Below are 27,848 nucleotides of genomic sequence, written 5' to 3'. Positions count from 1 at the left end.
CATCCGTATTCTTCAGAACAATACATTGTGTTTGCGAGTAGCATTTGTTGAAATTAATGCTAAAAATTAAGCCTATAAAAGGAAGCCTTCAGATTTTTCAGAACTTAAACTGCTTTTTGTAATTCTCATCTCTTTCCTTGTTGAGTACGTTGGAACACGATGGTATATATCAAGGTAAATTTCTTTCTGTATCAAAATACCTCTAGATCCTTTTTGTTCATTCTAAAATATGTTAAAATAAGTAATAACTACACAGAAAACTCATACTGCTTAATCAACTTCGAGTTTAATCTGTATTATTCCACTAAAGGTCTCTAGCAAAATATCGCGGATTTTAAAATGGAATACATAAGACAAACTTAGTACATCCATATATAAATCTGTTTTTGTTAAATTAAATTCGAATATTGTTACTGAATTATTTGCGTGCTTCTTTGCCACATTCTTTGTCTTACTATAGGAAATTTTTTTCGTATCACAATTTTATTCCGTATCATACTTTTTTTGTTAAATCGCACGGATACATTAATATTTTCATAAAAATTCTCGTTTTCAAATATTAATAGCATGTCATTTCCGAGAAGACTGAGAGACATAACTAAACTGTCTCAGCTCAGTATTTTAGAATTATTAGTCCAAAGGGATTTCAGTCCCGAAGGACTATTGCTTTCGTTTTGGCATTTTGCGTCGGACTCATAAACGTCGGTTCACTTTTCAAACTGTTGCCACAAAATGTTAGAGTCCTGCATTATATTTGAAGAAATTAAATAATGAAAAATCTGCATAAATGATTGTCTATTTCTCGCATTGTGATAAAACAATGGTACATAGAGCCATCGAATTTTGAATGACGAAATCCTACTGCGAATATGGGCATCTGAAATCCCAAATTTGGAATTTGTTTTATTATAGATTTTATATTTTGTAAAACTTTAACGAATTTTTGATTTACAAACTCAATGCTTTAAAAGCGAGAAATGGCAATGTTATATAGAAAAAAAAATACTTTTATCTCCAGCTCGCGAGACTGTGTATATCGGAAATTCTAAAGATATGCTTAATTTAACATTATTTTGCGATATTGCTCTTGAACTGAATTTTATGGTTTAAGTGCAAAGAACATGATATTTAATAAATAAAGGTAACACTCAAAACGTTAAAAAAACGCCCCTTTGGACGTAATTTAAAATCTGAAAAATTTCAGATTTTTTTTTTTTTTAAGTTATAAACTTAAAAATAGCATTAGCTCATGTTTACAATTCGATCAACACTCATTCACCTCATAGTGCTAATTTATATTAACAGCTGGGCGAAGTAGAGCAGCATATTTAAAACAATCCATTCCTGTAATTGCGAAATAAAACAAAATAAATCGGTTGGAACAGAAAGAAACCAATGTAAAATTTAAAATTAGAAATTAAAAAGCACGTTTATTATTTATTTGTTATTATGTTAGTTCGAAACAAAGTTACTGCAAGTTTTCTGATAGATTTTTTTTCAAAGACATAGTTTAACGAAGCTTCTGTAATTTAAAAGTATATTTCGGAAATATTTATAATATTTTAAATGATAAGAATTTAAACGAATAAATAACTTATAATTTAGATGCATACACCTGTACTAATAATTTCTTGGATGCTTATTAAATACAATAAATTTATAGTTTCCAACACTCAAATGAAAAATTAACACTAATGTGACCTACTTATAGCTATGATTATGCGCCACTGACCAGGCTTCCGACCTAAGGTGAAACCGAACGGAGTGATGCCTGATCAGTGGAAAAAAGAACAACAAGCAGCCACTACAACAGCGTAGTTGCTGAAAGACCAAACGCCATCAATTGTCCTTAATCAGGAAAGTTACAGAAAAATAGTTTACGAAAATGATTACAAAGACATCTTGCATAAATAGCTACGTAACATACATAAGATTGTGCCATGTAGAGTTAGGTTACAATAATCTTGAGTGGACTGCCACATAAGCAACTTATATACATTATATACATAAAAGTTGTGCCAATTTCTCATTTAGAAATACATAGTTGAGAACACACAGATACATATTTTAAAATGATCTCCCCCCTCTTTCCTTATCCCCAATCCACACAAAATGGACTTTAGTTCAGCCAAATACTTAGAGTGCTCCCATGCTGCAAAGACACTATACATTTACAACACCTGTACGACTTCTCTGGAATTCGAACCCAGGCCCTTTGGTATGGTAGTCAGTGTCAATAATCATTATCCCGTTTGGGCGGCATGGATTACTTAAAATATTCTATTCCCCGTAATTCCGTAATTGCGAAATAATCAATTTAAAGAGAAAGAAGCTAATGTAAAATTTAAAATTTGGAATTAAAAGTACTTTTAGAAGGTGTTCAGATGATACTTTCATTTGGTCTTTAAAGCGCTCTGCATACAATTATGTCAATGATTCCATTAAATAATTATATATTGATAATTTCGCTGAAGTATCGATGTGTATAAATATATTGACTAATTAACAGCAATTTTGTTCTTATACATATAGCATAAAATTAAAACATGGGATAAATAATATTTACTTCGAAATTCCAGGTAATTTTTGTGCTTGGAATTCTCTTTTACTCCACAGCAGAAGGAAGGCCCAATGATACATCTCTCTATAGAGTACCTGTAAGAAAACTTCAAGCAATACTAATTCCTGTTGCTAATCCTTACTTAGGTATGTATGCAGGTACTTGCATGTGCAACTTTGAAATTCTGAAAGGAACAGAGGATTGTCTTCAGAGTGTTAGCATGGTTAGCAGAAGGTTAATATTTTGCTTGATTACAAAGGCGAATGATACGAGTTTAATAAATGTCATTTGGGATTTATTTTAATAGCTGTGCCTATGTTTTACTTGCACCATCAGCATTCAAACAGAATCAAATACTCTCGAAACAGAAGTGACAAGCAGGTGTATTAATATAATAACATTATCTTAAGTGGATAAAAAAGAATTTACTTTTTGTGTTCAGCTTTATATTAGACAAAGAAAATCAAAATGCTTACTGTTTGTAAACATAAGTTTTCGGCGCAATGAATTTAACAACAATGCGAGGCTTATTAAGCTGTGGTTTTACAGTAAAATTATCAATTAATTCAAGAATTCAGTCCGGCTGAAAAATGTTACTTGATGGAAAATTATAAATTCGAATTTTTCTTTAGATGATTGTAGAATCATTAGGTATTTGTCGCAACCAGGCCAGATGAAAAATATGCATCCGCCTTCGCCAGGAATCGAACCACGGACCTCTGGAATACCGTGCGTGCTACCGTTACACCACGAAGGCACGCTCGGGAAGTGGGAGAAATACCATATATACTCCCCTTTTTAAAGGGCGACTAGGGTTTTAGGGGACATAGTCGCCAAATCCTAGGTGCGGAGAATCATCATCCACAACCCTTTTAGCTCGGGCGTCACTTGTAGAGTCATTAGGTATTTGTTGGAAGCAGGCAAGATGAAAAATATGCATCCGCCTTCGCCGGGAATCCAACCACGGACCTCTGGAATACCGGCCCAGCGTGCTACCGTTACACCACGAAGGACGCTAGGGAAGTGGGAGAAATACCTTATATGATTACAAAGTAAAAAATCTGATGTGTACACCACATAACTTCCTTTCACGGAATATTAAATTATCGCATTTTTTCTTGCATTTCATTTAAACTTATTGAATTGAATTAAATCTACTTCGTCGATAGCGCATAAACGAACAATTGAATAAATGCACTTTTTAAAATTTACTATATTTGTTACCATAGCAACACTTTGGCGCTAGGTTCACATAACAGCATTTTATTTCGTCCATATTATAACTCAGGATGCATATAAATTTATCTCATTTGAAGAATTATCTAATCGTTGCCACATGAACTATTCAAATACTATAATAAAAATAAAACTATATATAAAAGAAATTAAGCAAACCAAACAAAAAAGAAACAATTTTTTACAGACGATTCAGTATTTCTCATTCAATTAATTCAGTTCTCACTTCGCGACAAGGCAAAAGTACATAAAAACTCAAAATATCTGTATTAAAAATTACGAAGTAAATCTTAAACACTTATTTCCTTGGAAAAATTCCAGAAAGGACTAAGCATGATTTAATTCGCAATAATAAATGAAGGCGTTATCTTTGTTGTTGCGAAGCTAAGTTTCTCTAGATTGGCAACAAATCCACTATCCTGCTGTTTCAAATGTAAACAAGCAATGACAGCCATAAAAAAATTATTAGGCTTAGCGGCACTTAAACAACTTTAAAATTGTTGATAATTCTAAAAATATTGCATACAGATTTACTAAAGGCATAAAAACCTTAACCGGAAGGTAAGAACAACATAATTCAATCATTTTTAAAGAAAAAATGTACAATTTACAAACATATAAGAGTAAAGAAACTGAGATCACTGAGCCGGGTAACAGAGTGGATATGTATATAAATGTATTTATATACGTTTGGTGCGGCCGATTGCAACCAAAATACGAGGTGCACATCTACATGTTATAGCAGTCCTATATACAAAATTTCAACGTTCTGAGGCTAGTACGTTCGTACAGACGCCACGAGAAATTCTCTTCAGAATTCATTTTAAAGCAGTTTTATAATTTTTTTGGGAGGAAACGAGTCTTTTATTCTGTCCTTATGTACAGATATCACGCAAAAACATCGTTAAATTGCATTCGATAGCGGTCAAAATGGATATTTTCGTTGAAATATGCTGCCTGAAACTTTTCGCGATTACAATACTTACTTTTTACTTCGTACAAGGAAGTAAAAATTACATCCAAATCAAATGTTTATCAAGATGATACAATCAGTTTTCCTAAGCTGACCACATAACTAAAATTTTGATGAAGCAGCTAACGTTTAAAATGCTTATGGTTTAACGTAATGAAAATGAGAAAGGATATGAATTTGTAAAGGTCACTGCGAGATATAAATTGCGCCTAACTGACGATGGATAGAGAAATATCTTTATTTATTTATTTATTTATTTTATCTTCGGCTAAAGTCTGAGGAAGTTGTACGGTTTTTCTTATTTTGCATAACAAATTAATTTTAAGTTTGATACCTATTCTAGACTTCTCAACTTCCCCTCACATTCTCTCGCCATGATGTAAATTTAAAGTTAAGTGAAGTGCTTATTTAAACGGGCGAATATCTCAGTTTATTCAGAGCGTGTTCCGCTAGCCAAGCGCACATTTCGTTGTTATTTCGCTGTTACGCATAGTAAGCCTTTTCGTCTTACCAGATTTTAGTATCACGCTGGTTAGGTTCTCTGAGTCCACTTCTTTGGCGTAACTTAAGTGCTATCTTGCACTATTTACTCTAGGTTTGACTTACATTGTATTCTACATTTAATTTTCACAGCAAGTTAACGGTGCGTTTGTAACGCACAAAGACCGTGCTTTCTAACTCTTTTGAATTAATAAAGGATTATTTTTACTCTTCGTCTGAGTCAGTTGTTTTATTCAAGTCTGTGCGAGAATTCGCCAGGTCATTATAGGATCTATTCTAGTGTATGTGGAAGAGAAGAGAAAGACTATAAAGTTAAAATTTTAACTCAAGACAGAAGCTTTTCCATGATAAGCATGCTTTTTAAAATGATAATACTTTTAAATTTGCCAGAATACTTAAAATACACTCATATCTATAAATTAAGGATAATGCAAAATCAGGCAAAGGAAAAGTTAGAAGCAAAACAAATATGACTTATTTTTGAAGCTTATTTATTAAACAAAAGGTGAAGAGCAAAAAAAGTTGCTATATGTTTGATATTATTAAAAAAATTAGCGATTTTTTATCCCTGGAGCAAATTACAAAAAAAAAAAAAAAAAAAAAAAAAAAAAAAAAAAAAAAAACCTATTTACAAAAAACCAATATTACATGGTTTGTATGATTGTTAATACATTGTATGTCTCCCAGACGATGCAATACAGTCCGTACAACGCCTAGGCATGCTGAATATCAAATTATCAATCTGATCTTGGGGGATATTACACCACTCAAAAAGCAATGCTCTCCAAAGTTCCGGTAGACATGTAGGAGGAGGTTGACGGGCTGCAACTCGTCGGACAAGCATGTCCCACACGTGCTCTACTGGATTCAAGGCTGGTGAGAATGCTGGCCAGTCCATACGGGTGATATCCTCCGATTGAAGGCATTCGCTTACGATGTTTGCATGGTGAGGACGGGCGTTGTCATCCATAAACACAAATTGTGCGCCCATGGCGCCCCGAAACAAACGTACATGTTGTTCCAGAATGACGTCCCAATAGATTTGGCTTGTCATGGTTCCAATTTGAACATGCAGGCCAGTTCTGGAACACAGAATATTTCCACCCCAAACGTGCACTCCTGCACCACCGTAACGGTGTCGTTCAATGATGTTTTCTTGGTGGTAACGGGTACCTGGAACTCTCCATATGAAAGTCCGGCGAGAATCAGACTGCAAGCTAAACCTGGACTCGTCGGAAAACATCACACAAGCCCATTGTTGCGGTGTCCACAATGTATGCTTTCTACTCCAGGCTAACCGCAGGCGGTAGTGAGTTGCAGTAAGTGGAACGCATGTGACAGGTCTACGAGCATATAGACCAATCTGCCCTAAGCGTCTGTACACGGTCTGCCTTAAAATTGTCGTACCAGTGGCTGAAGAGAGCTGACGAGACAGGTCTGAGGCTGTGCTCCGCCTGTTTCTTTTGGCAATAACTGCCAAATGCCGGTCCTCATTCGGCGTTGTAACTCTGGGGCGAGCTATGCTGTAACGTCTACTCACATTACCATCATCTTGGAATCGTTGCCAAAGCCTGGAGATGACACTCTGGGCAATTCCAAGTTCATCTGATACTTCCAGTTGGGTACGCCCACATACATTCCAGACGGCCGATAATTCTACCACGTAAAAAATCATCCAAATGCGTCCTTTGTGTCATAACTATTCGATTATTACACTGAAATGCTTATAAAGCGCCTGCGAACAATTTTACTTCTTTGCCTGTATTCCTTATATATCACTCTCTTGCACTCTCGTCATTGTGACGTACCATTGGTGACATCTGGTTACTTCCTGAGATTCGCATATGATTCTTGAAGATGTGTGTAGTGATTTTACAAGGAATATATTTATTTTAGAGTTCGATTTCGCGTGACTCCGAACTATCCTTAATTTATGGACATGAGTGTATTACTTAACACATAAAAATGAACAAAATAAACTACATATTTTGTCATATGTTGTGACCATTACAGAAGGTATATATGAGGGATTATTACATTTCATATAATAAACTGGAACGTTTTATTTGAAATTTTTGAAGCCTAGGAAAGATGTTAGTATGCCAACGGGCTGAATGAAATGTTTTGAGTATTATCTGTTTTATGAGTTATTAAGAATATTATTGACTATTTTGTTCTACGAATGTAAAACGCATGATGTTTACTGCTCATTTTGCAAAGTTTAGAAATGTTTCACACAATGAAAGAGGTTTAAAATTTTGTTTATAAGTATAGCAATAAGATATAAATAGAGATTATTTGAATTCCCTGGTTTCCTATTTCATTATTGTACGGAAGTAAGACGAAAAATATAATTATTCTTATGAAGACGGCATTTCACCTTATTATTATTATTATTATTATTATTTTTTGTAAATATTAAGATGTTCTATTTATATCGTAAAAATAACATTTAAATAATACGTGGCAGGATCTTAATATTGCTAGAAAAAGATTTAATAGGAATTATTTTTGAAAGACAAACTTCCAAGACATGCTTGAGCAGCACGTTTGCACAGTCGTGTGCTCACTGTTATGTTTTGTCTTTTAAAGTCATGGGCCCTCTGAAGAATTTCATTCTCTTTGAGCCGGAAAGCAAAGACATTTCAATGTTCTGCTTGAATTAAAATGGTCTGTTTTGTGTATTTTCTTCTTAGACATCAAGTTTTAGCAACACTGAACATTTAAATAAAACTCATCCATTATAGGTTTCTGCACGGTTCACCTAAAAACACAATACCATTAGAATAGAAACAATACCGTTACACATAATAAAAAAACTCACTTTGAATAAAATTAAATAAGTTGTATAAACTAACCTCAAAAGAAATGTTTTCTTCTTTAAATAAAAAAATATTATTTCATTAAATAAGTTGATATTTACATAAATATGTGGTAGTTCTATAAGGTATTTCTCCCGCTTTCTTAGCATGCCTTCGTGGTGTAATGGTCAGCATGCTCGCCGCGTTTTCGAGTACCGGCGATGGCATTGATTATTTTCACATTTCCTGCTTTTTTTTTTAAAAAAAAAAAAAAAAAACTTATGTCTCTACAGTGGCGCTCGAACTAAAAAAGATGGTGGATGATGATTCTCCACCACCAGAATTTGACGATTGGGTCCCGTAATTGCCAGTCGCTCTTTAAAAGGCGAAGTCTGTAAGGTATTTCTAACGCCTTCTTAGCATGTCTTCGTGATATCAGCACTCTCGGCGCGTATTCGAGAGGTCTGTGTTTGAGTACCGGCAAGATCTTTGCTCATTTTTCATGTCTCCTGCTCAAAAAAAAAAAAAAAAAAAAAAAAAAAAAAAAAAAAAAAAAATCTCATGTCTCTGCAGTTCTATAGATCGCAGTTTGTTTGCGAGTTTTCAAACTGACGTAAATCTTGGAACAAATGTTCCATTGCACTTATTGAAAACGAAATGTATGTAATTATATCTTTGCTTGCTATAAAGAGAAACTGCTACAAAGATACATAAACAGCTAAAATATAATATGCTATTGATCTCATTCGGAGGCTAATAATTCAAGTCTGGTGCAATAGCACAAGACCGCAGTATGTAACGTAAAGCGACAGACATGAACCTACACACATTTAAACCGGTGTGCCAGTGACACATAACGCAAAAAGCATTGTCTGATGCAAGCAAAGCTACGAAATGAAAAAAAAAAGTGCCGAGTAGATAAAAGAAATGTCGATTTATGTAACTTACAGACATTGATATATTACTTATAATTTTACTGAGAATCACACGGTGGAAGGTGCTCCTTTTAGCTCTTTACCTATATCTTCTAACAATACCTCCCAATTTTTATGGGAGCAGTTCACTCGTATATGAACACTTAGAAGAGAGACTAATTCGAAATGGACCAGAAAAGCTATTAAAAGAAAGCGTCAAAGAATCATTAATTACATACGTACGGATCTCATGATGACCTGACACCGTACCCTGTTCATTTCAAGTCGAACTACGGGAAGCTGGCTGGATGGTGGAAGGTTGCGTGATTTCTTCATGTAAAATCTCAATATGAAATAATCATCGAAAGCATCTTTCTCTTAAGGTAAACAGCCCAACTGTGTTTTGCCGTAATCCAATAAATCAAATCCAATAAAATTCTTATACACTATACAGGCGCACGCATTAGCTCCTATATGGCCACGAGCTATTTAAAAACGCCTTACAGAAGAGAATCTGCTTTCTTACGGCCACTTATGTGTACTTCATTTACTGCCAGTTCTGTCTGCAGTGTTACCGAAATAGCAACATAAAACAACGGGCACTGATAACATGGGGTGTTCAACAGAGAATGCTCCTTCATTTAGTGACAGATGATAATGGCGCTTACGTGTAGTCAGTTCTTTCTGAAAGGTGCAATTACAACTTCCTTAAAGATTAATGCACTTCCTCCTTACAGGCATTATGGTCTGCAAAGGTATAGCTTACAGCATTCAATTCTGTCAAACATTGCTAACATGTAACACTGACCGCTAAACTATAAGCGGATGAGATCCTATAGCTTCATATATATTTCTACTCCGAAAAGGAATTCCACGTGCGGTATTATAGAAAGATATTATTCGCGCTGTTTCGGCTGTTAAGATAGCCGCCTACTAGTCTGGCTGCCCAGGGTTGAGTCATGTCTAGACACTCCTATCATCTGCTCACTACCCAGGCGTAGGCCCTATCTAGCATTTGTAAGAACATTTCGAAGGCCACCTGTATCCGTGAAATAATATCTGGTATTTGGATCTCACTGTTGAAAAAGTGTGGGTTCTCCTACCGCAGGAAAACGTCAGGTATTTTGTCGAGACCATTTTATTTATTATACCACAAAATTTGCTTTTACCGACAGGAAATCTTTGAGAATAGGACGTCACTGAATCGTAGTTTAGTCCGAAGCAAATAACTTGTACTCCCTCTGTGTCTCTGTTCCTACCACTTCTATAAGTCAAGAGACATCACTGACCACGGGCGCTGGAAGCTTAACCTTTTTTTGCTTTCTAACTTTGGACTCTGTGGTTTCTTCGTTTTGAATTGTTGAGTCATTTAATTTACAGTAGTTGTCTTTTGATTATTTACTGAAAACAATAACAAACATGATTCAAACAAATATTAAATATCAATCTATAAATCTTACCATATCATCATTCCGTTCTGTTCTAACTGTATTTTCCTCTCGCCGCGGGAAAAGCCAACATCAGTTTATCCCTTTAGGGAATTTTAGGTAGAACAGACTCCGTAATATACATAACTCCGGCTTGTATGTCAGTACGATAAGGTGCGACGGTTTGTTGGAAATGACTGGATTGCACGCAGGAATGTTCTTTAATTTTCCTTCTGCTCTGTTAGGAAGAAGACAGTTACAAAGAGTTCGTTCATTGCATCATTCATCTCTATTCATTGCAGAAGTAAAATTTCAATGCTTTCTTTATCTATAAAGGTTTATGCAGATTTACATTTTTCGTGAATGTAATTTTTCATTCCCAATTTATCGAATGAAAAATTAACAATGAAATGAAATTTTCATGTCTGAAAATAATAAAACAGATGATAGTTCAATAAAAAGTATTGGAATGTGTACAATGATTATGCACAGGAAAGACTGAATTGAATCAATCAACACTAAGATTTATTGAATAAGGCTACGTGTGTTTGTGTGTGTATTTCAAGGATACTATAAAGACTTACAACAGATAATTTACAACAGAAGTTTCGTATAGCAGCTTTATATTTACGAGGAAGATATACTATTGGTTCAAAAATTTTTACTTTAGATCTACATTAGAGTCGGCTTAACCTTACAATACAAAGTTTCAAATAAGATTAAATTAAAAAAATCTTTTTATGTCAACACTCGCTTTCTTTACATGTATGAATATTCTACACTGTTTTCTGAAAATCGAAATTCTGCATAATTCGTTTTTTTATTAAAGTTACAAGTTTAGACAAGTTTTGAACTTGTCTAAACTCTTTCAGAAGTCTGAGGGTTTTTTCATCACCAAATTAGAAATTTAGATAACCGCATGTGATACCTATATTATGTGCCCTCAAATATGCCTCTGTATGCTATGCTTTTTATTGACACATTAATGAGAATATTAAGTAGGAAATAAGCGTGCTTTGCAATATCATATACAGTTTTATCAAATTTGCATTACGAAAGATGCATATTAAGTGCCCAAATGTATGAATCTCTTGCAATCTTTACTCAAGTTTTGTTTCAACGTTTTGAAAATTAACATCTTTGAAGTATAAGGAGTGAAAGAGTCTTGGAAGTGTTCTCTTGAGTGCTCTCCTTCGGAACTGGGAATGAATTGTGCTCAGTTTTCCTGTCATCTATTTGGTGTTCAAGGGCTCATGTTAACGACAAACGCAATCTTGCAGTCCTTACCGCGATAAAATTAGTGCTTTTATTCTCAATTATTGGTTAAATAAGTGAGGTTAGCTACAACAACTATTTGGTCTCATATATTATGGATAAGGTAATAACGTATCTAGAAAAAGGGAAATTACGGTTTCAGGTGGAGAAAACTGATACGATACAAGAGGACAGATAGAATCAGTTACCTCCATGAAATATATAACTTAAGTCAAAATGTTTAATAAAAACGGGTATTAAAGTTGTTTTTATCTCTAAATACACTCGTTATCATTAATTATGGAAAAATTACAAAAATGACGATTTCTCAAAAAGTTGCATATAGAATTTAATGAAACTGAGCCACAGTATACAATACATAGTAAGGTATGAAATGACATGAAAAGAAATTACCGAAAAGTCGGGGTGTTACAGAAACTAGCATATGTATAAAATGAATAAAGCGGATGTTTCAGTTTGGTATAGAAAAATTATTTTCAATTTGGAGTATGAGCTCTCCTATAAGCAATGCAGCACATATAGCGATATGTGATATAGTTAATTATGCGGCCTATCAGTTCCGTACAAAGTGAGAATTATTGCTCTTGCAAAGCTGTTGTAAGCGTGTCAAGTGTCTGAAGAAGAGGACTGAGAGCAGCTATATATCTTCCTAAAGCATCCCAAACATGCGCGATAGGATTCAGCTCCGGTGATTGATCTAGCCACTCTATGCACTGAATAGTTTACTGCTGAAGATAACCATCTATGATGTGAGCCCTGTGCGATCTAACGTTATCGCTCTATAGCAGGAAATCATCACCTATTGCTGTGGCATAAGGGAGCACATAAGCATCAAGAATATCATCTTCATAGGCCTGGGCATTCATAGTACCACGTGGAAAGGTCTGTGCGTCCACTTAGAGAGATACCATCCCAAACAGAGATACTGCCTCTTCCGTATGCATCTTTTTCACGGATATTTGATGGATGATAACTGGTTTCATATTCTCTCTAAATTAAGTAAAGCCTACTTTAGCGTCGGAGGTTAAACCTGGACTCATCCGTACAGAGAACAGCTCTGCATTGATCGGCTGTCCAGTGGATATGTTGACGTGTCTACATTAAACGCTCCCTTCTGTGACGTGATGTGAGTGGCACGCAAACGGCTGGTCGCCTTGCGTGCAGACATCCTTCGTAAAGCCTTCTATGCACGAAGAATGCATCAACATTTCAGTGGCTACGACATCAAATTTTCAGTGGCTGTATCAAGGGAGGATCTGAGTTGAGATTCTAGTCTTAAGTGAGCTTAACAACAAATATCGGTCATCAGCGCTCGCCGTAGCAGTTGCTCATCCTTGGCTAAACCACCTGGATGCCGAATCTGTGGTTAAAAATTGTTTCTAAAGTCTATGAATGACAGAAGGACTTACATTTAGCCATCTCGTCACTTCTGTCTAACGTTGTCCTGCCTCTAATCTCTCAATAGCTCTCCATCATAGTTCTTAGGGCAAATGATACCTGGAGATCCTTGTTACAACTTGGCTATCCCAGATTTCTTATCTCAGTATTACAGGGAATGCTTTGAAACATGCTGGTTTATGCTCCTCGAAGATGATTATCTCGATTGCAGCGCCATTAATTTGCATACTGTAGTTTTACTAAGCAATTCTTATTTTCTAACATCTTCAGAGTTTTTACGGAAACCAATGTATATCACAATAATTAATTTCATTTTACAATATCTTACAAAAGTGTTCTCAAAATAAAACAAATGGAAATCAATGATCTGCAAGCCAATAGCTATCATCTGTGCTATAGAAAAAAATTATATTAGAGATTTCATGGGCACTTCAGAGATTATTATCATGGATAAACGCAGCGATCTAAGCGAGTTTGATCACGGAAAATTTACCGGCGCTCGCAAGGACGAATGTTTTATTTCAACAGCAAGAAACGTGCTTAGTGTACATGTAGTGCTATAGCAGCAGCGTACAAACAGTATCTCAAAAGCAAAAAGCAGAATTTTGAATCATGCAATATGTGGCTCTATACCAACGACTGATGTCTGAGGTGTTCGAAAGTTCAATTGATTCCTATCGATAGCAAGAAACTCATTCATACATCAAATTACGTCATATATTAATGCAGTTGCTTCGTCGAACGTTTGCGCAAAGACTGTAAGCCGTCAACTAGAGCAACTCGGTTATAAAAACTATCTCGGATTTCATTGGTAATAGAAAAACATTGATTGATTCATTATGCCAGATCGTACTGCCACTGTACGAAGAATATCCGAACCGTATTATCTAATCCAATGAGTAATGGTACCAACTGCTGCAGGCGAATGGCAGAGCTCTTGTGTTGAGTAAATCACACGACGCACGCCGCATCCCTTATGATAGGAAAGAATTGCACAGGCCGATGGCTGCGGGGTAAATGTCTGAAGCATTTTCATGTAGCCCTCGTTGCCTTCTTTCATCACGATGGATAGAGTCTAGAAGAGCTCGAGCTACTCTGGACAGCTGGTTTTATCAACTATACCATTTCATGCGGTTGTTGTTTTCACAGAACGATGCGCTCTGTAAAGCAGACAGTATTTGATTTCATCACTTAACACCTCGCAGGAATCGTGCAATGAGCTCAGCAGTGAATGAAGTGTGTGTAAACGTGGAATCCTCACCTTGTTTCCAATGTCCTGACATACGAAACCTCTCTAGCATCTATGAAAGGAACTGCAGCATTATTGGGCTACAATACCCTCATCTGGCTTCTAACATCTCATTTCTTCCCTATTCATTTTTACTGCTGTTATCCGCTTAAAAACTAGACCGATGCAGAATATGTATAATAATTTGTCATATCATTGCTTAAACATAGAGGAAATTAATACTTTAAATGAAAGTACTTAAATTTTCAGTATTATTATGCATAATCAGAATGCTAAAGAACCAAATCCAAAATGAATTTTTATAACAGGTACAATTTACTAATAAAATTATGTTTTAAAATTCACAATGGGTCTTTACCAAAAGTTTGTCACATCACTATGTGACAAATAATAAATTTCATAATAAATTTCTTAAACAGAAAACGGTAGAAGTTTCGACTTGAAAACAATATCACACTAAAAAACAAAATATTTAAGCCAAATATTGCACGGGGTGAATCGATCAAAGCTGGGATGGAGGTTAGTCAACTGTTATTAGAAAAAGCTGGTATTTTAGCAAATTGCGCTAGGGTAGAAAACATACCGACTCGCGCAGTATGCTTGACAGCTAAAAGTAATTGCTGTCAAGTAATTGTTACTGTAGCTTGTCGCTGAGGAATAATACTTATAAATAATGGGTCTTAATTATTCTATTGTGTATCTACTGTATAAATAAAACGATCGAAACTGCACATGCGTGCTCATGTTTTCTAAACCTTTGGGGTCGAACTGTATGGCCTTAGATACTTATCATGAACTAAAACATCCGTTTTATTCGCATAATCATCCTGTATATGACTAAAATAATTTTATGGATGTCGAAATAGGTAGAATATTGTGATATCTATGGGGATTTGAAAAAAGCGAGTTCGTAGAACTTCGTTTTTCCATATGCTATGAAATGACATGTCTCATTTAGAAGATATTCAGATGACATTTTCATTTTGTCCATAAAACGCTCTGCGTACTATTATGTTAAAGACTCACATACTTGTAGGGTTTATATTTATTTTAACTAACATTTATTTTAAGTTTAAACTATCTTTCCTGTCAAGCCTTACTTTCCCCTGGAACTGCCAATGCCAGAATATGTAAATTTTAGTAGAACGCGCAAGGATTCAAATTATCAGCGGAAGTATTATGATTTAAATAGGAAGGAAACAAGTTCGGTGTGTGAAATTCTTACTTCACGAGCGCGGAGGTAGTTAGCGAGAAATTGAAGAACCCCGCGTTTCGGCCTATGTGCTTGGCGGGAAGTAGTGTTAATCGTTCAGGGGAGCTTCAAGTCTGTTGAATTAGCAGCGGTATTGTAAAACGCGGTGAGTTAGTTATTTTAGAGAGCCTCGTAGTTAGAGTCTTGTCTTTAGTTTCTTTTCAGGTGATTATTTTTATTTGACCGCCGAGTTGGCGCCGTCTGTAAGCGTCAAGAGCACGCAATTGTAATTTATTACGTTGAATAAAAAGGGACTTAAACCCTTCACAAGACTCGGTGTTTTATCCAGTTTCCACAGTCACCTCTTGGTTGCGTGCAAGTTGGAGGCGCGCAACGTTACATTGGCGCCCGAACACTTATCGAACTGAAATGGCCGAAAATTGGATGGAAGCCGCTGGACAACACCAAGAAATGACAAGCCAATTAGAAGGATTTGGATACCTGGTCCAGATTTTGAGAGCATCAATCAAGCCAAACGTCCATTTCGACGGAAAAAATTCGGTGGCGGTATTTCTAGAAGGTCTAGAAAACCACTTTCAGCTCTACCCTGTGCCTGAAAGACAAAAAGTTGCCATCGCCACATCAGCACTAAGAGGACAGGCCGCGCTATGGTGGAAAAACATAGGCAAATTTTTATTAGGGGAATTTGGAAGCCAGACATATATATTTGAAAATTTCAAAAAATCGTTAGTAAAGGCCTTCCCCATAGTGAAAAATCGCGCACGGCTGGAAGCCGAACTATATAGTTTCTATCAACGGGATACAGCAGAATTGACGGACTTTATTCTACGAAAAATCAAGCTAACGGATATGCTGTATGGGAAGAAACCCGATGTGGAGATAATTGAAATAATATTACCAAGATTGTTACCCGCTGTTCAAGACTACTTTGAAATTAGAAACCCAAGCACATTGCAGGAACTCTTCGAATTGGCGGTGAAGTTTCAAAATCGCAGAATAGCGGAAAAAGCGAGAGGGAAAACATATTCTCAAAGTACCCGAAGAAAATCTTCAAAGGAGGAAACCAGAAATGGAAATCGCTCTTATGGGGGAAAAAGCTATCAAGCTAACGCATCGAAACTCGAAGGTCAAGGCCCAAAAAGAAAATTTGAAAATAAACATCCGCGTACCCAGAAGACACATATTGAAAGGAAAGCTTTAAACGAATAGAGGGGCCTGTGAAAGGGAGGGTCCAGACCCCGGAAGTTTTAAAAAAACCCTCAAATAGACATTTAAATACGGTCATCGTAAAAAACTCACAGCTACCAATTATACAAGTCCTGGTTGGCGATGTACCAGTAGAAGCCCTCATCGATACAGGAGCAGAAGGAAATTTTATGAGTGAAAATTTCTTCAAAAAGAATTTTTATAGGGTACGATTATTTAAAACCAAAAATACGGAAATTATAGCGGCGCAAGGAAAAACATGTCACTGCATCGGGAAATTATCATTAAACTTACAGGTAAAAGAGGAAAGTCTCAAAGTATTAATTTTTGTGGTTAAAGATCTGCAACATTCTCTTATTTTAGGTATGGAGTTTTTAAGGGCCGCGAGGGCCAAATTAAATTTTCAAGATAGTTCCGTGGTGTTGGAGATGGACCAGATTGTGGTGGAACCTGTGGAGACACCGCAAATGGACCTTAGCCATCTGAATGACCATGAAAGTAAAGCATTACAGCAAGTGGTGAGTAATGTTTCTCATTTGTTTTCAGAAAAACCAGGAAACTGCCAAATAGTAACGCATAAGATTCAATTAAATGCCGAAAAACCTTGTAGGACTAAACCTTATCGCTATGACAAACAAAAAGATGTAATCATCGAGGAACATATTCAGGAGATGTTAAAGAATAAAATAATAACGCCCATAAATAGTGAGTACGCGAGTCCAGTCGTACTATGTAGGAAAAAGAACGAGTTTCCTCCTTCGGATAAAAGGGCTTGGAGGTTTGCTATTGATTACAGAAAACTAAATAGTATTACCAAATTTCCAGTTTACCCTTTGCCGGTTATAGACGAGATCATTAGACAGATCAAATCGACAAGATATATGTCTACTTTGGACTTAACGTCTGGCTACTATCAAATAGCTATGAGACCCGAAGATATACATAAAACCGCGTTTATAACAAAATCGGGCACTTATGCATTTTTACGCATGCCTTTTGGGTTGTGTGGGGCCCCATCAACATTGCAGAGAGATATGGACATTGTTCTAAAGCCTGTCCTAGGAAAATCAACTTTAATTTATCTAGATGATATAATTATAACGAGTAATACGTTGGAACAACACATTAATGACCTCGAACAAGTTTTTAAATTATTAAAAGAGGCCGGTCTTACAATTAACGCCTCAAAATGCAAGTTCGCAACTAAAGAACTTAAATATCTCGGTTATAAAATTTCGCAAAAGGGTATAGAAACGCAAGATTCAAAAATAAAAGCTATTAAGAATTTCCCACCGCCCAACACCGCCAAGAAACTTTCTTCTTTCCTTGGATTATGTTCTTACTATCGATCTTTCATAAAAGATTTCGCTAATATTGTTGAACCACTCTTAGTAATCAAAAGAAAAAGGGCTGAATTTACGTGGACAGCGGAAGCTAACACAGCTTTTGAAAGATTAAAAGAAGCGCTTATTAATGCCCCTGTTTTGAAATTCCCGGAGGGGGACGAAAACCTGGAAATTGCAGCAGATGCGTCAGACTATGCGGTGGGTGCGGTTCTTATGCAAAATAACCATCCGCTGGCATTTTTTAGTAAAACGTTGAATCAGACACAAAGGAATTATACAGCTACAGAAAGAGAAACATTAGCCGTATTAATGGCTGTACACAAATTTCGAGTTTATTTCGGCAAATCGCCAGTAACAGTCTTTTCGGATCATGTGGCTGTTGGTAGACTTTACTCGGGGAAAAACCTAACGCCCAGGTTAATAAGATGGGCTTTAAAACTCCAAGAATATAATATCACAATAAAATATAAACCGGGTAAGGAAAACAATGTAGCTGACGCACTTTCTCGTATAAAACTGGACGATGAAGGAAATGAACTTAAATGCGCTGTGTTGACTTCAAAAATTTTAGATTCTAGAGATACGGAACTGAAAGCTGATCCTGAATTTGGAAATATCTATGCTTATTTGAAAGACCCAGAAAGCTTTGAGCATACAGATATCGATGCGATAAGAAATAGAGCAAAAAACTATGAAATAATAGATAATTTATTATTCTATACGAAAACAACAAACGAAAATCTTGAGTATAAGCCAGTCATCTCAGCCTCGCTTCGATTAAGCATTTTGAAGGAGTTGCACGAAGCAAAAACAGCGGGCCACCTAGGGGTCAGATAGACTTTAAAAAGGGTACGCGAGGCGGTATATTTCCCGCAATTATACAAAATAGTAACGGCGTATGTCAGGTCCTGCAATCAATGTCAGTTAATAAATGATATTAATTACAGCCCGGCCGTGTACTTAAATAGCATTCGCGCTACATTTCCGAATGAAATTTTAGGCATAGATCTTCTTGGTCCCTTCCCCCAGAGCGAGTTAAATAAAAATCGTTTTCTTTTAGTAATAGTAGATCATTTTTCAAAATGGATAGAAATTGTTCCTCTTAAACGCACGTCAGCCAAAACAGTCGCAGATGCATTCTTACACAGATACATTTTAAAATACGGTGCACCGATAAAAGTCATTAGCGATAACGGAAAACAATTCATTAGTCAAATATTTGAAAACATATGCAATGGACTTGGCATACGCCATATCAAAATGGTTCCGTATAGACCACAGGCTAACATAGCAGAAAGAGTTAATAAAAACATAGTAAAAATAATTCGCAGTTACGTGAGCACACATCACAAGCGCTGGGATGGCTACATAAATGAATTAGCTTATGCTTTAAGAACGGCACATCATGATACTACGGGAAAAACTCCAAAGAATTATTCTTAGGCCGAAAATTAATTACGCCTTTAGATAAATTATTCTTTGTGCAACAAAGAGAGCAGGAGTTTAAACAAAAAGATGTGCAAAAGTTGATTGATCAGGCGCTTAAAACCTCGGATACAGCACGAAATAGGCAGAAAATATATTATGATAGAAAACTCCGTGAAGCAGATTTTAAAGTTGGGGATAAAGTATTGAAGCGGAAATTTTCTTTATCAAGTGCCCCAGACAATTTTACGGCAAAGCTAGCTCCAAAGTTTGAAGGCCCCTATGTAATTCAGGAAATCAAAGGAGTAGTCTTATATCTTAAGAACGAGAGAGAGGAAATCTGTAAAGCAAGTCCCGACCAGGTGAAAAAATACTATAATCCAAATGATTTTGAAATCTTTAAAAGTTTCTTGCAGGAGTCAAGTCTAAACGAAATAGAAGGTCCAGAGACAACAACTATTCCACCACCCAAGAAACAGAGAACTGAAGAGAGACCTAGCACTTCTACAACCCGGACGTCGGTATCAAAAAGAAAAAATAATTTTCAAACTCCAGCGTTTAAGAAAAACAAAAATACAGATGCACCGGGTAAAGAAACCGTGGTAAAGAGAAAAACACCACCTACAAAGGATTGCAGGAAAAATTATACATCAAGGAGAACGCGCACACGGCCACAGAGTCAGGTGCCAGCAAGGCCGCCGTTCCGGAAACTGAAACGGCAACAGGAGGCACAAAAATACGAGGAACAGGAGAAATTCAAGAAGGACTCCAGACTGGAGGACGTCAAGACCAGCCGTCCCAGGTAGAAACGGAAATGCCAACAACCAGACGATTACTCCACCAAGAGGCCAGCATGTAGAGGACGCAAAAGAAAAAGTCAGGTGGACGACACTCGGAGGGCAGTAAGGAGAAGATTAACATCCATGAAACCTCTAACTTGGGACCAATTCTGCCAAAAACAAATGACGGAGTTTCAAGCATCGAAAACTCAAAGATAAGTTAAAACCTTCTATAATTTTTTTTCTCTTTTGTTCCGAAATGTTATGCATAAGTACGAAGTTCTATGTTTTGACGAAAGTCAATATGTCTCGGTTGAGACTTAGTTTTGTTTTACTTTATTTAGCTAAGGCAAAAGTATTATTTTCTTTAAGTGTAAAAGCTAAAAACAAGCATTTTCTGTTGGTCGAAAGACTAATTCTGTTATGTTAAAGCCAAAATTTGGCCGAAGATAAAAATAACTTCGTATTCTTGTATTAATAAGAATTTTACTTTCAGTGCCGTCAGCTTGGCGAAGAATGAGTAAAGTAAAAATTTATTTTCTCTTATTCATTTTATGGTAAATTGTAAAAAGCATATGTATTAAAATTTTGTAAATGTATGTAAATACTTGAATGTTATGTAAAAGTAGAATTTAGTCTAGAAGCATAAAATTGTAGATGCTAAAAGTGAATGCTTAGAAGCAATGAAGTCAAAATTTAAGTATTAAATTGTAGATAAAGTCATGCTTTAGAGCGAAAGCCTGCATGTTTAAAGATGAATGAGGGGGAAGTTAGAATGAATGTGTTTTGTAGGGTTCTCTACCTACATTTGAATTTTTAAGACTATTAAAGTAGCTCATGGAGTTGTAGAATGTCGAGTAAGGTGTGTCTAGCTGGTTGTTGAATTCTAACAAATCGTGGTGGTTAGGGAAAGTGTTGTAAGTCTAAAACACGAATATTCCCGTTTGACACCACACACGGTGGAGAGCCAGGGTAAAGTTAAATTAATGCTTGAAAAATTGAATGAATGTGAATTAAGCAATAAGTAAGAAAAACGAATCGTTAAAAACAAAAATTTATTGTGTCAAGAAAGTGTAAATTATAATGTATGTAGAAAGATACTGATACTTTTTCCTTCCAGATGCTGGAAGGAAAGACCAAGATTGATTGATGAAGTCCAGGAAAAGTTGCTGTAAGAAGAGAGCTTTATAACGAGCAACAGAATTTTAGTATACAAATTGTTACATAAGATTTTTTTTGTGTAAACGAGGTTCTCGCCAGTTAGTTCAGAATTAGAGAAACTTACAACAGGTCGTTTGTAGGACCTGCTTCCAAGTTTTCCAAATTCTGGCAGCGGCAAATGTAGGGTTTATATTTATTTTAACTAACATTTATTTTAAGTTTAAACTATCTTTCCTGTCAAGCCTTACTTTCCCCTGGAACTGCCAATGCCAGAATATGTAAATTTTAGTAGAACGCGCAAGGATTCAAATTATCAGCGGAAGTATTATGATTTAAATAGGAAGGAAACAAGTTCGGTGTGTGAAATTCGTACTTCACGAGCGCGAAGGTAGTTAGCGAGAAATTGAAGAACCCCGCGTTTCGGCCTATGTACTTGGCGGGAAGTAGTGTTAACCGTTCAAGGGAGCTTCAAGTCTGCTGAATTAGCAGCGGTATTGTAAAACGCGGTGAGTTAGTTATTTTAGAGAGCCTCGTAGTTAGAGTCTTGTCTTTAGTTTCTTTTCAGGTGATTATTTTTATTTGACCGCCGAGTTGGCGCCGTCTGTAAGCGTCAAGAGCACGCAATTGTAATTTATTACGTTGAATAAAAAGGGACTTAAACCCTTCACAAGACTCGGTGTTTTATCCAGTTTCCACAGTCACCTCTTGGTTGCGTGCAAGTTGGAGGCGCGCAACGTTACATACTGATAATTTCGTTGAAATATCAAGGGATTACATAAATGTATTGACGAATTAACAGAGAATGTTTTTGTTACATATTTGATAAAATTAAAACTTGAGCTAGTTAAAAATTATTTTGAATTTTCAGATAATTTTGGTGCCTTGAATTTTCCTTATTACAACGGAAGAACGGCTGAATGATATTCCTGGCAGCAACGTTTAAGATGCTTGAGAGTACCTGTCAGAAAGAGGAACATCCCTGTTCCTCGTCCATATCCTATAACTAACTGTGGTAAATCATATACTTCTGTAGCATCCTAATTATTCAAGAAATAAAGGATAGTTATAAAAGGCTAACATAGGAAACTGATTTCGTTCGATTACAAAAACGAGCAACACGAGTTTATTAAACGTCATTTGTGATTTATTTAATTGCTGTATGTACACATTACTGTAATTTATCATCAGCATTCAAAACAGCGGGAAATATTCTCAAAATAGGAGTAATATACAAGGTGTGCTAATATAACCATATTATTTTAAGTGAATGAAAGATTAATTTCGTTTAGTTTTCTTGGTTTATAGTAAACAAAAGTTGATAACGATCAGCGCAATGCAGTGAAGATCTGGTTTAATAACAATGCAAGACTTTTATCTAAGTTTTACTATGAAATTACCCTATTATTTGAGAACCGGATTTGAAACATTTTACTTGTTTGAAAAATTACAAATTTAAAAGTTTTTTTTAGCTCATTATTAAATCTTTAACTCTTTAGTTACTTATAGATAACATTTTTTGCTAAACTGACAACATAACTGAAATTTTTATGAACGAGCTAAAATTTAAAATGCGTAATTCTTAATATAATAAATATGAGAAAAATAATATAAATGTGTAAAAGCCATTACGAAATATAAATTGCAACTAATTAATGATAAATAAAATAATTTTTATATTATATTATTCTATTTTAATAAATCTTTAAAAATCTTTGGCTGAAATATAAAATCGTAAACTTTTTAATGTAACAGAGAATTTTCTCCAATGATAATCATACTTTCTAAAATATCACAGAGTGAGAAACGCTGTGTAGCCGAAGCGGTTGCACTGAGAGATCTATTGCGCGTACGCGACACTTTACGAGACAGTTTAGTATACAAGCTGTGCAGGGAAGGCAACCTCATTTCAATATTGTCTCTGGAATAAATCATTTTAACATTTAAATATATAGATAAATATTTATATATGATATAACTATAAGCTATTTTTAATGATATAAATATTTATAATTTTTAAACTTTTTTTTTGGTGGTAATCCTTACTTTCAATTCATAAAACTGCAAGTCCACATAGAAGACCATCTTCGAAAGGATGTTGTATATATTATTACCTTTGTTATTTTAACCATTCAAAAATTATCTTTTTCTTATGCCTAGTCCTTCTTTATGAAGCCTACGACACATCACTGTCCATAAGCCGAAATAGTTTTTTTCAATTTTTTTATATTAACTTTCGAACGATGGACTCTAGGAGTTTGAATCCCAGCGAACGTGTTGGTTCCATGAGCGTTTGTGTGGTTTTCCCCTGCGTAACGTATATACGAGCCTGTTTCTATTAAAATGTCTTCCACGAAGGCATCTGTGCACTTAGGCAGAAAGCCGTCGAGTGCTTTGTCATAATCGGAGGAACCAAATCAAAACAAACCGAACGATGGACTCATTAAGTGAAATATGAGTATCCAGAATTCTATCAAATTTTCGTAGTTTCTGTAAAACTTCAGCTAACTTGGTAATGGGTTTTAAGAATAACAATGGGCAACTTAAATATAAAAAAAATGGTGGGAAATTTAAATCCAGCGTATCCGATAGACCACCCTTCACTTTCAAGTATTTCTTGAATGAACTTAGTACACCGCTGGCACATATCTCCCATTTCAGTTAGTTCATATATACCTGATGTAGCTTCGTGACGGATTTTAATAGATAGTCAAAATGCCTGCTATAATGCTTTTTAATTCAGAAACGAATGAAACCCAGAAGTGCTTTTTATTTTTTATTTCAAAAAACTGGTGGAATATGCAATACACTATTTAATGAAAATGCGGAATCATGTCAATACTTTGCCATCATGTCAATACTTTGATAACTTTCTCATTAAACAAAACAATAAGTCTTCGATTTATATATAAATATTAAAAGAACACTTGTAGAGTCGTTAGGTTAATTGGAAGCAGAAGATGAAAAATATGCAATCGCCTTCGCCGGGAATCGAACCACGGACCTCTGGAATACCGGCCCAGTGTGCTACCGTTACACCACGAAGGCACGCTAGGGAAGTGGGAGAAATACCTTATACACTTACCTGTAGTCAGTACGAACAGACTGGATATTAGACCTTAAGAGTTGAAGTGATAATTTCTTCGGAATCCTCTTCAAAATTAATATTTTTTCAGCATTATGAACCTGTTTAATATCCTACTAGCATATTTCAGCGACTTTTCTATTCCTCAAAGGCATGTTAAATATTTTATGAATGAAAGCATCAATGAAGGGCATTGCTTTTGTAACATACTCAATGATAATTCTACAATCTTTGGGTAGGATTACTTTAATGTTATTACGTTAACTTTCTATGTATAGTTCGGTTTCCCAAATGAGGTTAAGTTACTTTATACCAAAGCACACGCTAGCTGCATATGTAAAAGAAGGGATGCTCCGTGGGAGAAGTTTTAAGGGAAACGGGTTTATCTGTTACACTGGATGAAAATCACGAATTGTTTAATAAAAATTTAATTTCTCCACATGCAATGAAATGGATGCTTCGGTTGCATCTGAAGTACATGAAGATGTTTTATGTAAAAATTACTACACAGATGAACACAGTTAGATCAACAGATTGGCATCATATTATGGAATAAATTTTTAACACGGAGGATTTTGTTTTTTATTTTTTTAAATCTGTTACAAAAATATAAGATATTAATTTTTATTTTTAGGTAACTTTGCTGCTTGTATTTTTGCTTTTTTCAATGACCGAAGTGGACTCCAATCGTACTCTTGGCCAGCTTCTTGATGAGTTTTTTAAGTCACTTGAGAATTAGGAATTTTCTGCCACTTTTTCCTGAGTTCCTATCTTTATTCGGAATTTTAGTATTCTAATAAAAGAAGCTATTATCTCAAGAATAATATGGAATATTAAATTACCTGACTATGCTGCACGATTACTTTGAATAAAATTAATATGTGATAAATAAAACTTAGTATGTGGTGTTTATGTAAATTGTATGACTGGCATTATTGTCCGGATAAAAGAAAATACTCACAAAATAGAAACATACGAGAGAGGTTTTGTAATTATATTAATATCAGCAGTTGTACTTTACTGGCCGAAAAAAGACTTTTGTGTTAGCTAACTGATTTTTTTTTCAAAATAAAATCTTGTATCTTATTCTGATTTTCATTTTACAATTTTGAAAATAATTGTTCTGTATTTTAAAATTTGATTTGATGTCAACAAAAAACACAATCAGTTACATTGAAAAAGTATAATTTAATTCAAGAACTCAATTGCAGAAGCATAGATAGTATGATGGTGCAACACAAAAGGAAATATATGCAACTTTACTGCTCAACTGGAGATTAAAAATATTTTGCTCTTAAACAGGATTTGGATGTAGATATATTAGTAATTTAATCCCATTTTTAATAAAACCTAAGTAGTCAAATCATATATTGAAGTATGAACTCGGGTAGTGATCAAGAAGGTGTTGCTATAGCAGCCGACGCAAAAGCAGCAGATTCTTAGAAAAACTCATTAGAAATCGTCACAAGAACAGAATTCAGAAATTATTCTCTATATTGTATCTTACTTTATAGCAGTATTATTTAGGCAAAATATAATGGCTAATTTAATCTTAACTACTATAAGATTTGGCAAAGCTATATCTGCTGGAGCATTATTTGTTGAATGGTAGTTCTACATTACAATTCAGTCTCTTAGATATTTAGTAATTTATACATTCCTTTAAATATTTTTATATTAATACAGAGGTTAAATATTTGCAACGACCTTATACCAAAAATGGGTACTATCATTAAAGGATAAAACAATTTTTAATCATTCTCAGCACCACAACAGTGTCATCTATGAGTCTTTATCCAAGTGTGAAGACATTCTACTGTATTGACAATACAATTGATACTTAGTAACACTACACATGACCTTTTGTGCTATTATGTATTTTTCTATTTAAATGTACTAAGAATTTCAGACAAATACCCTACTCAGTTTCCTCAATAAAGGAAGGAAAGTAAATACTTGGGCTCCTGAGGCTCTGTGTCTTGGATACCAAGAGTGCTTTAACTTATGTCTGAGTACATATCAATATAAAAAGAAAGATTTTACTTACAGTCACTACGAACAGACTTGGTGTTAAAAAGTTTAAGAATAAGTGACGATTTCATCTTGGTGTTCTTTGTCATCGTTGAAATGAATATTCTTGATTTTCTCACTCTCAGCATTACGATGAGAAAGTTTAATTAATCTCCGAGTTTATTATTACGAATATTTGATGCTGGTAATAGGAAAATACTTTCTTCATTCCTTCACATCTAGTTGTGCCGCTATATGGAGTAGGTTATTTGGAAAAACCAAAGAAAAGAGGAGAAACACCTCCATGTCGCATAATGGGAGTAGTCTATTTTTAATAAAATTAAGCACGCATAAATCTTGTACGTAAGATGATGAAATGATTACAGTTTGAAGATCTTAGGACATTTTAATGGCTAGCAGTTGCATCTTAAATGTTACCATTTTCAGATTTATGAAACCTTCCTTGACTGTGATGCGTGCATAGTTCGAGGTAAGGAATTGTGCAGATTTCTAATGTTATTATGCCATAAATTGTTTGAAACTTTTCTGAATTATTGTTCCGGGTCTTCGGCTTTCCGTATGTCGTACTTTTAAAACCTAAAATGTCCTATGCACATTCAGGTAGTGGTTATACGACAGCGGTTAAGATAAACAGCTGAAATAGCAAAGCAATAATCTAGAGGTACGCGAGTCATAGAGGAGAAAGCTTTATCTTGCTGAAACATAGCTGCAGTGACTTGCAGTAATGGTAGCTTTATCTTGCTGAAACATAGCTGCAGTGACTTGCAGTAATGGTAGTTCAATTTATCACAGTGTGTTAGAAACATATCATAATTGTAAGAATTGTACTCACGATCATTTGAGGAAAGCTATTTCTCAATAAAACCGTTCTGGAAGTGCACACCTTCATTATATGCGGATGAGATGATGGTCTGCCTATGAACTCAAGGGGGATGTCTCAATCAAGATAAAATGATACCAGTCAGCGGCTAGCCATGATGTTCGTGCATGGTATCATTTGAAATGATATTGTCAAGTAATGTAGTAAAGTCAACCGTCTTTAAAGAAGACATAAGCATAACTAACCCTAACTCAGCTAAGCGTCGTAAATGAAGGAAATTACTGTAGGTGGAGTGTAAGCGTGATAATGAAGATGGTGTATAACAATCAGCCGATCCTATGTTACATTTATGCATCCTGGCATACCAGAGCCTCTACATCATCGTTACACACCTTGCAGCAACCATTGCTCCAATTACCTTTATGTATCAGTGTTTCTACGACCAAGATCT

At 35.2% G+C, this 27,848-nt stretch overlaps 1 long non-coding RNA gene across 1 annotated transcript; it reads left to right on the top strand.

The window, feature by feature from the left end:
* Positions 1-9: 9 nt before the first annotated feature.
* On the top strand, positions 10-25,601 carry LOC118193049 (uncharacterized). Its single transcript, XR_004758873.2, has 3 exons — positions 10-174; positions 2,580-2,706; positions 25,181-25,601. It is a non-coding gene; the product is annotated as an uncharacterized LOC118193049 (long non-coding RNA).
* Positions 25,602-27,848: the final 2,247 nt, after the last annotated feature.

This window comes from Stegodyphus dumicola, chromosome 2, assembly GCF_044657685.1.
Source record: "Stegodyphus dumicola isolate Sdum_Otavi_A_Nest chromosome 2, ASM4465768v1".
In the NCBI taxonomy this organism is placed as follows: Eukaryota; Metazoa; Arthropoda; class Arachnida; order Araneae; family Eresidae; genus Stegodyphus; species Stegodyphus dumicola.
This window is presented reverse-complemented; position numbering and strand designations above follow the sequence as displayed.